This window comes from Sapajus apella, unplaced genomic scaffold (genome assembly GCF_009761245.1).
Source record: "Sapajus apella isolate SASKATOON/1434 unplaced genomic scaffold, GSC_monkey_1.0 scaffold16, whole genome shotgun sequence".
Lineage (NCBI taxonomy): Eukaryota > Metazoa > Chordata > Mammalia > Primates > Cebidae > Sapajus > Sapajus apella.
Window position 1 is genome coordinate 7,806,870 of NW_022436956.1, and position 14,508 is coordinate 7,821,377.

Consider the following 14,508-nt stretch of genomic DNA (forward strand, 5'->3'; position numbering starts at 1 on the left):
AATATTATAAAAGCTGATAAAATCTAGACTGACCAAGGAAAAAAGAGATTTAATTACTAAAATCAAGAATAAAAGAGGGAATATCACTTAGCAAACACAAAATTACACACATTAACATATACATACTTGAATACTTTAAATACTATGAATAAATGTATGCCACTAATTAAATTAAATGGGCAAATCCCATGGATAATGAATTACTGAAACTGACTCAGGAAAAGTCAGAAAATATACATTGATTAATAACAAGTAACAAGACGAAATTAATAATTTCAAAACTTCCTATAAATAAAAAACAAGACCTAGATGGTTTCACTGGTGAATTCTATCAAACATTCAAAAACTTAGAACTAATTCTCTGAAACACTTAAAATATGAAATAGGAAGGGACACATCACAGATTATGAGGCTCATACTGTCCTGATAGTTAGACAAAGATATCAACAAGAAAACTGCAGACCAATATTTCTTATAAGTATGACCAAGAAAATATTAACAAATACTAAAAATCCAAATTCAGAAAAAGAAACAGAAAGTATTGAAAGTATCATACACTTTAACCAAGTGAGATTTATGTCAGGAATACAAGATTAGTTTAATATCTAAAAATCAATTAATCATAGTAGTGGAATAATGAAGAAAAGCTATGTAGTATCTCAAATGATGCAGAAAAAGCATTTGAGAAATTCAATATGCATTTATAATTAAAATATTCAGCAAACTAGAAATGGGAAAAAAAACTTTCTCAAGTAGCTTGAGGGCATCAATTAAAAAAAAAACAAAGTTAATACCATATTTAATATTAAAGGCTTAATGCTTTTTTTCTCCTTGAAAATATTATGCTAATTGAAATAAGCCAATCACAAAAAAAGCACCTATTGTATGATTGCCACCTCTATTCAGTACCAATCTGGAGGTTCTAGCCAGAACAATTAGGCAAGAAAAAAGATAAACAGCACCAGACTAAAAAGAGAAAAATGACATGATCTATATACAGAAAATCATCGTGAATCTACTAAAAAAATCTACTAAAACTAAAAAGCAAGTTCAGATAGATTTCAGGCAATGAGACCAATATGAAAAAAATCACTTGTGTTGCTTTAAACTAGAAATAAATATTCTGAAAATAAATTTAATAGTCTGTTTACATACCTTCAAACAGAGCGAAATACTGAAGTATAAATTTAACAGAGGAACTCAAAGATTTTTACACTAAAAGCACAACACATGGTCAAAAGAATTTAAGAATGGTGCTAGTAAATGGAAAAGCGTTGAATGTTCACAGGTCAGAAGACTTCCTGTTGTTACGAATAATAGAGAGCCAAATCATGAGTGAACTGCCATTCACAATTGCTAAAAAGAGAATAAAGTACCTAGGAATACAACTTCCAAGGATTGTGAAAGAATTCTTCAAGGAGAGCTACAAATCACCACTCAAGGAAATAAGAGAGGACACAAACAAATGGAAAAACATTCCATGTGTATGGATAGAAAGAATCAATATTGTGAAAATGGCCCTACTGCCCAATGTAATTTATAGATTCAATGCTGTCACCATCAAGCTACCATTGATTTCTTCACGGAATTAGAAAACACTACTTTAAATTTCATATGGAACCAAAACAAAAGCTCATATAGCTGAGACATCCTAAGCAAAAAGAACAAAGCTGGAGGCATCATGCTACCTCACTTCAAACTATACCACAAGGCTACAGTAACCAAAATAGCGTGGTACTGGTACAGAAACAGATATATAGACCAATAGAACAAAACAGAGGCCTCAGAAATAATGCCACATATCTATAACCATCTGATCTTTGACAAAACAAGCAATGGGGAAAGAATTCCCTATTTAATAAAATGCTGTTGGGAAAACTGAATAGCCATATGCAGAAAACTGAAACTGGACCCCTTCCTTGCACCTTATACAAAAATTAACTCAAGATGGATTAAATACTTAAACATAAAACCTAAAACCATAATAATCATAGAAGAAAATCTAGGCAATACCATTCAGGACATAAGCATGGGCAAAGGTTTCATGACTAAAACACCAAAAGCAACAGCAACAAAAGCCAAAATTGGCAAGTGGGATCTAATTAAACTAAAGAGCTTCTGCACAGCAAAAGGAACGTCATCAGAGTGAACAGGCAACCGACAGAATGGGGAAAACTTTTGCAATCTATCCATCTGACAAAGGGCTAATATCCAAAATCTACAAGAATCTTAAACAAATTTACAAGAAAAAAAAATACCAAAAAGTGGGAGAAGCAGATACTTCTCAAAGAAGACATATATGCAGCCAACAAACATATGAAAAAAAAAAAAAAAAAGCTCATCATTACTGGTCATTAGAGAAATGCAAATCAAAACCACGATGAGATATCATCTCATATAAGTTAGAATGATGATCATTAAAAAGTCTGGAGACATCAGATGCTGGAGACGATGTGGAGAAATAGGGACACTTTTACACTGTTGATGGGAGTGTAAATTAGTTCCACCATTGTGGAAGACAGTGTGGCAATTCCTCAAGGATCTAGAACTAGAAAGACCATTTGACCCAGCAATCCCATTACTGGGTATATACCCAGAGGATTATAAATCATTCTACTCTAAAGACACATGAACACGTATGCTCATTGCAGCTCTATTCACAATAGCAAAGACTTTGAACCAACACAAATTCCCATCAATGATAGAATGGATAAAAAAATGTGGCACATAGATACCATGAAATACTATGCAGCCATAAAAAAGGATGAGTTCATATCCTTCACAGGGACATGGATGAAGCTGGAAACCATAATTTTCAGCAAACTAACATAGGAATAGAAAACCAAACACCGCATGCTCTCACTCATAAGTGGGAGTTGAAAAATAACTCATGGACACAGAGAAGGAAACATCACACACCTGGACATATTGGGGAGTGGGGGTGTGGGGATAGCATTAGGAGAAATACCTAATGTAGATGATGGGTTGATGGTTGCAGCAAACCACCATGGCATGTGTATATCTGTTAACAAACTTGCATGTCCTGCAAATGTATCACAGAACTTAAGTATAATAATTAAAAAGATGACAATAATTCTCAAATTGACTTACAGATTTAATGTAATACCTATTAAATCTTGCCAATTTCTTTGCAGAAATTGACCAACTGATCCTATTATTTGTATGAGAATGCAAGGAATCCAGAATATCCAAAACAATCTTGGAAAAGAACAACGTTCAAAGACTCATACTTACAAATTTCAGAGTTTAGTGTAAAGCTACAGTAATCAGGCATTGTGGCAACTAGCAAAAAGATAGGCATATAGAGCAATGAAATAGAACTGAGAATCCAGAAATAAACCGTTACATGTACAGCTGATTTTCCAAATTGGTGAAATGAATAGTATCTCCAAGCAGTGGTGCAGAGAAAACTGTAAGTCCACAGAAAACAGTGATATGTATCCTTAACCTGCAATATATACAGAAACTAATTTCAAATGAATAAAAGGACTTAAGACCTAAAACTATAAAATTGTTAGAAGAAAGCATAAGAAAAAATTTTCGTTTTCTTGGGTTAGGTGATAGTCTTAAAAGCACAGCAAACAAAAGAAAAAATAGATAAATTGGACTGGACTGCATAAAAATTAAAAACACTTGTTCTGCAAATGATATTATCAATAATGCAAAAAGACAACCTACAGAATTAGAGAAAATATTTATACTTTGTTCAAATATGTAAAAGACTCTTATAGCTCAACTATTATTAAAAAAATAACCCAACAGATTATCCAACTTGAAAAAGGACAAATGATTTGCATTTATTTCTACAAAATGTATAAGCCAATGACCAATAAGCACATAAAAATGCTAAAATTATTAGTAATTAGGGAACTGCAAATCAAAACTTCAATGATATACCACTGTACAACCATTGATATAGCTACTTAAAAAGGCAGGCAGAAACAGTTGTTTGTAAGGATATAGAAAAATTTGAATCCTCATATATTGCTGTTGAAGATGTTTGGCAATTTTTCAAAATGTTAAACATACAGTTACCATATGACCCACTTATTTTACTCACAAATATATACCTGAGAAAAATAAAAATATACACACAAACATGCTTACAAAAATGTTCATATAATTATACATAATATCCAAAAGTGAAAATAATCCATATGACCATCAATTCATGAATATATAACCAAAAGGTGATATATTCACCCAAGTGAATATTGTTCATTAGTATAAATAAACCAAGTACGGCTGCATTCTACAACTAGATGAACCTTGAATACATTCTGCTAATGGAAATAAACCAGTTACAAACCACCACATGTTGTATAATTTCATAGGCAAATTTATAAAGACAGAAAGTAGATTGGTGGTTGCCTCTGACTGGGGTGGGAAGGGTCATATATGTAGTTACAGGTAGTAATGCAGTGGGTACAGGTTGTCTTTAGAAGAGATAAAAATGTTCTGTAATTAGATTGTGGTGAAGAGTATACAACTCTACCAACATACTAAAAGTCATTGAATTGTACACTTTAAATTGGTGAATTGTATGGTATGTACATTGTATCTCAATTGAGAGCAAGAAGAGTCACAGTCTTTTCTAGCCTAAACATGAAAGTTACATTATTTTGAATTTGCCATATTCTATTGGTTAGAAGCAGGTTACTAGGTCAGCCTGCATTAAAGGGCAGGTGATTACACAAGAGTGTAAATTCCAGAAGGCAGGGATTATTGAAGCCATCTTAGAGATCTGCATACTACAAAATGCTTTCGTTGTGATATCGGAAAAAATTAATAATTATCATGGTAACTACTGCTATTTGACATTTTACGGGTGGTATTACCAACAATTAAATATGGCACTCCCCCAAAATGGTATAAGGATAGAACAGGAAGAACAAATCTCTCATTATTTGTAAATGAAATAAATGTGCAGATAGAAAATGCACAAGTGCCTGCAGATAAAAATTATAATAAAAAGCAAAATAAAATTGCTACAAACAAAATTAGTATGAAGAAATTTATTGTATCCTTATGTAAGGCTGAGTTTGAAGATGAAATTTTAGTATATTGTATAAAGAAATGGTGAAATATGTAAAGCATTACTTTACTAATAAATCTATACAGAAAAAATATATGGAAAATTATAAGAAAAAAATATAAAACTTTATTTAAAAATTTTAAGTAGGCCTAAATAAATAGAGAAATATTTCTCGTTTATACATCAATATTTGAAAGAGGTCAAGTATTCTAGTCTTTGGCTGTCATCCTTTTTCTACCTCTTTCTCAATGTAGAATGCAAAGCTCTCCTAAATACTAAGGTTTATAAGTAATGCCGTTTAAGATAGCATGGTGTTGGTAGAAAAGTAGACAAATAAATGAATGCAGCAGAACAGAAAGCCCAGAAAGTGACCTACTTTGATAGAATTGGCATTTAAGATCAGTGGGAAGGGATACACTTAAAAAAATATATATGTCTAAAACTGCTGAGTGGCCTCATCAAAGGAAGAAAGGAAGGGAGGGAGGAAGAAAGTGAAGCACTATCTAACATCATATATAAAAGAAATTTCCAGGTATATAAAAAATATGAAAATTGAAATTATAAAGATCTTAAATGATAATATAGGAGAAAGTCTTCATTATCCTAAGTTAGGAAAGAATAACTTCTGCTCATCAAAAGATACCGTGAAAAAGTGTACAAAAAATATATACAAAGTAGAAGACTCTGTAATTTATACAACTGGCATAGGGTATGCATACAGAATAAGGGAAAATATAGAAAATACAAGTGAAATAAACAAAAGCTGTGAATGGGCACTTCACAAAAGCAGAAATCCGGATGATTAATGTGCATATGGAAAAAGTATTTAATCTCATTAGTGATCAAAGAAATGCGAATAAACCACAGTAAAATATTATTAAACCACAATGACATACCACCAAATTGCCAAAAACTGAAACATCTTAGGATTCCATGGAGTGCGTGAGAGAAGCCTGGCTCAAAATAATACATATAATATAATTCCAATCATATGATGTGCAAAATGCAAGCCGTATACATGCATATAAGTTTCTACATAAAAACATATACACATGATTTTGTAAGGGATGCATAAACAGATGGAATAAGATTTGAAAAGAGAAGCAGGAAAGAGCTATCACCAAATCCAGAAGAATGAAATTGTGTTCACAGAGGAGTACAAAGGAAGAGAGGTGCAAACAAAAGAAATAAACATAAATATTAGTTTTGTAAGTAAGTGTTAAACTAGGTATATGTTTTATTTTTCTGTACTGTGTCATGATACCACAAAAGAAAATACAATAAACACCTACAGACACCAAATTTACTTTTTCTTGGTGATAAAAGAGAGCATAGCATAGAAGAAGATCCAGTGGCTACAATGATATCTGCAGTTTATTCTTTTTAAGCTGGTGTTACTTACACATATGTTCATTTTAATATTATGTTACATCTTTTATATATGTTAGGTATATACTTTTTATGTAGAAATTATTTTATAATTAAATATTGCAGAAAAAAGTCAACTGCACAGCATAGTCCCAGGTATTCAAAAGCCACTCAAAAAATATTCAGTTGTTATTTGAAATTGCAAGTTAAAAGTGAATTGACTTTCTAAAGCAGGGGTGAGCAAATGACAGCCTGCAAGCCTAATCTGGCCCACTACCTGCTAAGAATGGCCGAGAGCTAAGAATAGGTTTTATATTGAAAATCATTGGGGGGGAAAAATCAAAAGCATAATATGTTATGGCAATGAAAATTACATGAAGTTCAAACATTAGTGTCTATAAATGAAGTTTTGTTGCAATGGGGCCACAGATATATTGTTGTCTCCTTTCTCAACATCAGCAGAATTAAGTAATTGCAAAAGAGATAGTATAGCCCATAAAACCAAACAAATTTACTACGTGGGCCTTTTCAGAACAAGTTGGCCTACTCTGCTCTAAAATACTTTATAGTTGCCCCTTGCATTCAGAAGCCAGAGGTGCAAGTGGCTCCCCATGGGCTCAGCTGCCTGAGGAAGATGCTCTCCTGAGCTGGGGGAGCTTGCATGGAGATGAGCCATCATCATCACCTACAACAGAGGCTGCTTCTGCAAATTTCCTGCAGCCTCCATCTCTCTGTTCCACCCTTCACCAGGAGGCCTCACAAGGGCTGGCAGGGAAGCAGGGAGCCCTCTCCAAGAGAACAGTAAATTTTGATGTCTGCAGGGGATGTTGCTTTATGGGGATTTGGGCTGAGTTGAGAACTGAGGAAAAGGCAGGGCTTCTAGGGTTGAATTGTGATTCTGTGGCTTACCAGTTATGAAATTATAGGAAATTTGTATTAATTTTTATGGCTTTTCTTTTTCCACAAAGGGACTAAGGCCCACATTAAAGAATTTTTATGAGAATTAGGAATACGACATGCAAAATTTCTGCAAATAGTAGGCATTCAATTAAAAGAAGCTATTAGTATTCATAATTACCAATTCAGAAGGTATCAGGGCAAAAGAGAAAAATTCAAACTAGCCTCTGTGGTATTACTAGATTTCAACTCTAAGTCCTTAAAGACCTCAGGTGCCAGGAAATGGCACAAGAGTGTAATTAATTAATTCAGGAAGACAGGCCTGGGAAGTCCCCAGTCAGCTCTTTTATCATCCTAAGTGATTTACCAGCCCCTTATCTAGACTCTGGTCTGAATTCAGTTTTATAGGGCCCCTCCCAAGGCACTTAGGCACCTCTTACTCAAATATCTCGACTCACTTTACAATTTCAGGTTATCCTCATTGTATCTAGTGCACTAAGGTTAAGAGCCAAGGTCTCAGCAAGTTACCAAGAAAATAAAAGTCTTAGAAAATACATCACTGTGAAGAGAATTCCCCAAACAGAAGTTCACCTTTTAGGGCCATTCAGGATGAAGGGCAGTTTCAACCTGAGCTGTGAAAGATGAGAGTCCATAGCATTATCTGTTTATTCATATTAAAATATTTGATAATTAGGATAAAACATGGATATTTTAAAAGTAAGAATGACTGTAATTAAGATGACACTGAATTCAGCCTGCTTTCAATTTAACTAGGTATAAAATTAGAGTATTAATGTATTGAAACATGACATAGCAAATTATCCCTGTTGCCAATTCTTAGAGTCCTACATTAGCTGGCTTATTTGAAAGGATTAGAAGTAAGTGAGAAAATTATTTCAAAATTATGTCAAACAAAGCCGGACATCATGTAGAGAAAAATGAAAGGTCCTTATTTCTGGGGAGCTGATGGTGGGTTAGGAGGTAAAGTTGTAGACGCAGAAGGGCTAAAGAGCCCCATCCACACACAAGGCGAAGAGCCTCCCAGAGAACCACAGTTGGTGTGAGGCTGGGCCACTGCGAACAGAGAGTTCTCTTTGCTGGACATCTAGGAATGGAGTCCAGACATGAAGTCTGTGGTGATAACTCTACATCTGTTCTTCCTGGGCGAAGCCTAGAATAAAAACACAGGCTCCCTTTGGATTTCTTTTATTATTATTATTAAGTTCTCCGGTACATGTGCAGAATGTGCAGGTTTGCTGCATAGGTACACATGTGCCATGGCGGTTTGCTGCATTCATCCACCCATCATCTACATTAGGTATTCCTCCTAATGTTAGCCCTCCCCAATGCTCCCACCCACTGCTATCCCTACCTTAGCTCCCCACCCCCTGACAAGCCCCTGTGTGTAATGTTCCCCTCCCTGTGTCCATGAGTTCTCATAGTTCAACATCCAGGGGATCAATGCAACAAGAAGAGCTAACTATCCTAAATATATATGCACCCAATACAGGAGCACCCAGATACATAAAGCAGGTTCTTTATGACCTGCAAAGAGACTTCGACTCCCACACAATAATAGCAAGAGACTTTAACAGTTCACTGTCAATATTAGACAGATCAATGAGACAGAAAATTAACAAGGAAACCCAAGACTTGAACTCAGATCTGTACCAAGCAGACCTAAAAGACATCTATAGAAATCTCCACCCCAAATCCACAGAAGATACATTCTTCTCAGCACCACATTGCGCTTACTCTAAAATTGACCACATAATTGAACTTCTTATTCTTCAGGGATCAAGGAAGAGCCCATGGCCTTTTCAGGTACCTAGAAACTCCCAGAAATAATAATGGTGAGAACGAGAGCAACGACACTCATAGTTTCCAGTTTCCAGTGGGTGTCACTGTGCTGGGACTTACGCTGGATATTTCACATGAAGCATCTCATCGAATCTACAAAGCAAACTTATGGGGGCCTAAAAATGTTCCTGTTTACACGCGAGGAAGCTAAGGCTTGGTGAGGGGGAGTAAATTCCCCAAGGGTCCACGCCAAGCAAGTGACAGTCAGTTCTAAACTCTGTCTTCAAAGCCCATGGTGTTTGTCTTTACACTATCCTTGCCCTCAGACCCTCCTCATGCCCCTCCCTGATACAGGCTCACCATCACCCTTATGACGGGCAACAGTTCTATTCCGCAAATGCATCTCACTGCAGTGTAAGAATATCTGCAAGTCTTGGTTTGCTTTAGTTTTGTCTGGTTTTCTGTTTTATTTCTTTTCATAATCTGCATCCACAACTGTATGTGACACTGGCTATTTATTTCTGAGTTCTTGGAGAGTATAGATTGTATTTACAGAAATTTCCTTATATACCACTTAGCACAGTGTCACACACTAAGAGATAAATAAATTTTTTTATGGCCAAAAGGATGTACCTTTGGAACTGATACTCAATTCTACTTCTCAGGGAGAAGGATAGGGAGTCCACCCATTGTCCAAGTGACATGGGGTGTCTGCCCCTCAGATGATGTTACTCTAAGTTGAAAAATTCAGGTGTGTAATAGGGAAATAGACAGCTTTTAACTTGTTAGGAAACTGTACCCAAAAGACTTATCCCATGTACCACAGCAGCCTAGACCTAGGATCCTGCTCTGGCTTGGCCACTTACTGCACTCATAACTTTGATCGAGTTACCAAATCCACCCAAGCCTCAGCATTCTCATTTGTAAAATATAGGTCCACTGGCGACTTGATCACTTGTTCTCCAGGCTGGGATAAAATCAGCTGGACCACTCATGCTGACCGGGCCCACTTTATCTCCTCCTGGCACTGTGGAAGCTCCTTTGGTCATGGACTACATTCTTTATCATGCCTGAGGTTTAGACTAAACACTTACAAAGGAGAAGCCAGGGGACATCTCTCAGCCAGACTCAGCATCTCCCTGGCAGGCCCCGGGGCTCTGAAATCAGTCACCTCTGCTCTTCCTGAAGAACATTCAGAGGGCCATGGGGGCTGATTCATGTTTTTTCTGCCTGAATGTGCCACATTTCCACTTTTGCTACTGATACCCACAGTGGGTGTGAGATGGCCCTGAGGAGTGGCTCCTCCTAGATGCACTAAGGAAGGGACATTTACTTCTTAATCTTTAACTTTCCCATCAATGCACCTAGCTCCACCCTTCCAGGATTTTCCCTAAAGTAGGGATACAACTACAGAAACCCATGCTTCTCGGATGACTGCCTCTTCTGCCTCGCATGTACTGTCTCAAAATTGGAAAGGCTTCCTTTTTCCTCCCTTTTGAATAGAGATGATCTTCCCTGTAGCATGTCCTCCTCCTGAAGAGGTGGCTCTTTCCTCAAGGTTCTCAAGGCTCCGAAGGGCAAAATAGCTGTAGGGAAACAGGACTTGTGAATGGGAACATGGGGAAAATAAAAATTAGTATACATTTCATATTTTCAAAATATTATTCCGTCATGTACTTTTTCACCTAGCAATCAAGGTAATCCATTGAAATAAGCATTATTCTCCTTTCGCACACACAAAAAAACTGAGGCCTAGGGAGACTCAGTCTCTTATCTAGGTCACATAGCATTTGACCTCTGTTTTGTCTAAGCACAAAAACCTTGCTTTTTGTACTCCACAACCCCAACTCACACCACTGAAGATATCAAGCAGAGGCCAAAACTCCTTTATCTTGTCTTTTATCCAGGTGGTTAAACCAGCTCTTAGAAATTTGGACTCAATGATCTGTGAGGTCTTTCTAAGGCTGAAATTTAACCTTTCTATATTTCTGATTCTCTGTTATGTGAGTTTACAGATTCCTGTGACTCTTTTCCCTTTTCTGTCTTCTCTTCAAAGAATGTCTGAAAAGCCCAACAGAAGTGAATTCGATCCCCTTTAAAACTCTCTGAAGGACCCTGCAATCGCATCATAGCAGCCACATAACAGTCCTGAGGGGAGGTTTTCTCCATAATTCACTCTGTGCACCGGAGCTGGAAAAGAGATACATAATTTATACAGGCAATTACACATCAATTGGTTATTAAAAGTGCCCTCATTGAGATGTACTGTATTGAGGACACAGAGATAAATCTGGTTCCCCAGGTAACCGGATCTAGCTTGCAGACAGAAGACAAATTTTCTGATTCTGTATTAGCGTAACTTCTCCTGACCCTGCTGGTCTCTGCCTGCAGTGTGGTGCTCTGCCGGGCGTGGGTGGGCAGGCAAAGGCAGGAGCAGCCTGAGAAAGCCACAGTATCAGTGCTACTCCGGTACTTTTCTCAGGGCTCTTTTCTCCTAGGAAAAATAATTATTTTTCTAATTAAGTTAAACACACACCCATTCATACATTCATTCATCTGTCTATTTAAATAATAAATAGTGATGCTAACTACCAAGCTAGATGCTGGGGAGACATAGGATGAAAATGGGCTATTTCTCCCTTGGAAGAGCTGACTGCTTAGCGAGGAAAGACAAGCAAACAAGTAATTGTGAATATTTTGAAAAGTGCAGAAGTAGAGTGAAATACAAATGAAAATGTGGTGGCGGGAGCCATTTGCTCTCTCCAGGGCAGCTGGAAGGGCTTCACATAGGAGATTAGAGAAGAGCAGAGCCCTATGGTAATAAATGAGAGTTCGCCACACAGATAGTGGAGAGGTAATCTAAAAAGAGGAACAAGGAGGTGAAAAGGAACAAAGTTTTCCATCTAATTAAGGGTAAAATGTATATCTGGAGGGAATAACTACAGGCATACCTTGGAGATATTGCAGGTTCAGTCTCAGACCATCGCAATCAAGCAAACGTCACAATAAAGCAAGCCACACAAATTGTTTGATTTCCTAGTGCACATAATAGTTACATTTATATTATATTATAGCATATTAAGCATGCAATGGAATTTTGTCTTAAAAACAATATATATACCTTAATTTAATAATACTTCATTGCTTTAAAATGCTAACAATCATCTGAGCCTGCAGTGAGTAGAAATCTTTTTGCTGGTGGAGATATTGCCTCAATGTTGACAGTTGCTGACTGGTCAGGGTGGTGTTTGCTGAAGGTGAGGGTGGTTGTGGCAATTTCTTAAAATAAGACAATGAAGCTGGCCACATGGATTGATTCTTTCTGTCATTAAATATTTCTCTGTAGCATGTGATGCTGTTTGGTAGCATTTTACCCACAATAGAACTTCTTTTAAAATTTTAGTCAATCCTTTCAAACCCTGCCACTGCTTTAGCAACTAAGCTTGTATAATATTCTAAATCCTTTGTTGTCATTTGAACAATGGTCACAGATAGCATCTTCACCAGGAATAGATTCCATCTCAAGAAATCATTCTCTTTGCTCATCAATAAGAAGCAACTCCTCATCCACCAACAGTTTATTGTGAGATTGCAGCAATTCAGTCACATCTTCATGTCCCACTTCTAATTCTAAGTATCTTGCTATTCACATCACATGTGCAGTTACTTCATCCACTAACACCTTGAATCCTCAAAGTTATCCATGAGACTTGGAATCATTTTTTTCCAAACTCCTATTAATATTTATATTTTGACTTCCTCCGATTAATCATGAATATTCTGAATAGCATCTAGAATGGTGAATCTTTTCTAGAAGGTTTTCAGTTTACTTTTCCCAGATCCTTCAGATGAATCACTATGTATGGCAGCTGTAGCTTTCAAAAAGCATCTTTTAAATATAAACGTTTGAAAGTCAAAATTACTGCTTGACCCATGGGCTATAGAATGTATGTTGTATTAAGAGACATGGAAGCAATGTTAATCTCCTCGTACATCTCCATTTGAGCTCTTCAGTGACCAGGTGCATGGTCAATGAGCAGTAATAGTTTGAAAGGAATTTTCTTTTTTTTTTTTTGAGAAGTAGATCTCAACAGTGAGCTAAGAATATTCAATAAATCATGCTGTAAACATATGTACTTTCATCTAGACTTTGTTGTTCATTTATAGAGCACAGGAAGAGTAGATTAACCATAATTCTTCAGAGCTCTAGACTTTTTTGAATGACAAAGGAGCATTGGCTTTAACTTAAAGTCACCAGCTTCATTAGCCCCTAACAAAAGAGTTGGCTTGTCTTGAAGCTTTGAAGACAGACATTGCTTTCTCTCTAGCTAAGAAAGTCTGAGATGGCATCTGCATTAGTCCATTCTGCTATAAAAAAATACCTGAGACAGGGTAATTTATAAAGAAAAGAGATTCAATTGGCTCATGGTTCTGCAGGCTGTGCAGGAAGCATAGTGGCTTCTGCTTCTGAGGAGGTCCCAGGAAACTTACAATCATGGTGGATAGCCAAGTGGGCACAGGCACATCTTATGAGGCTAGAGGAGAAGGGCGAGTTGGGAGGTATGACACACTTTTAAATCTCACGATCTCACGTTAACTCCTTGCTCACCATCATGAGAACAACACTGAGGGGGTGGTGCTAAACCATTGGTGAGATCCTGCCCTCAGGAGCCAATCATCTCACATCAGGCCCCGCCTCCAACACTGGGAATTACAATTCCACAGGAGTTTTGGGGAAGGACACAGATCCAAACAATAGCAGCATCTTCTTCCAATCCAAAGCTGTTTAATCTACATGGAAAATCTGTTGTTTAATGTAGCCATCTTCATCAGTTATCTTAGCCAAATCCTCTAGACAACTTGCTGCAGCCTCTCCATCAACAGAGAAGTACTACGTCTTGTAATTTTACGTGTGAAAATAGCTTCTTTTATTAAACCTCATAATCAACTTCTGCTCGCTCCAAACTTTTCCTGAAGCTTCCTCACCTCTGTCTATCTTCAGAGAGTTGAAGTGAGTTAGGGCCTTACTTTGGATTACGCTTTGGTTTAAGGGAATGAGGTGGCTGGTTTTATCTTCTGTCCAGACCGCTGAAACTTTCTCCATATCAGTAAAAAGGCTATTTTACTTTCTTTTCATTTGTGTGATCACTGAAGTAGCACCTTTAATTTCCTCCATGAACTTTTTCTTTGTATTTACAAATTCTGTATTTCAAGCAAGAAGCCTTGATTTTGGCCTATCTCAGCTTTCAAAATGCCTTCCTCCCCACATTTAATCATTTCAGGGGTTTGCTTTGAAGTGACAGATGTGTGGCTCTTTCCTTTACTTGAACACTTAGAAGCCATTGGAAAGTTATTAATTGGCATAATTTTAATATTTTTATGTCTCA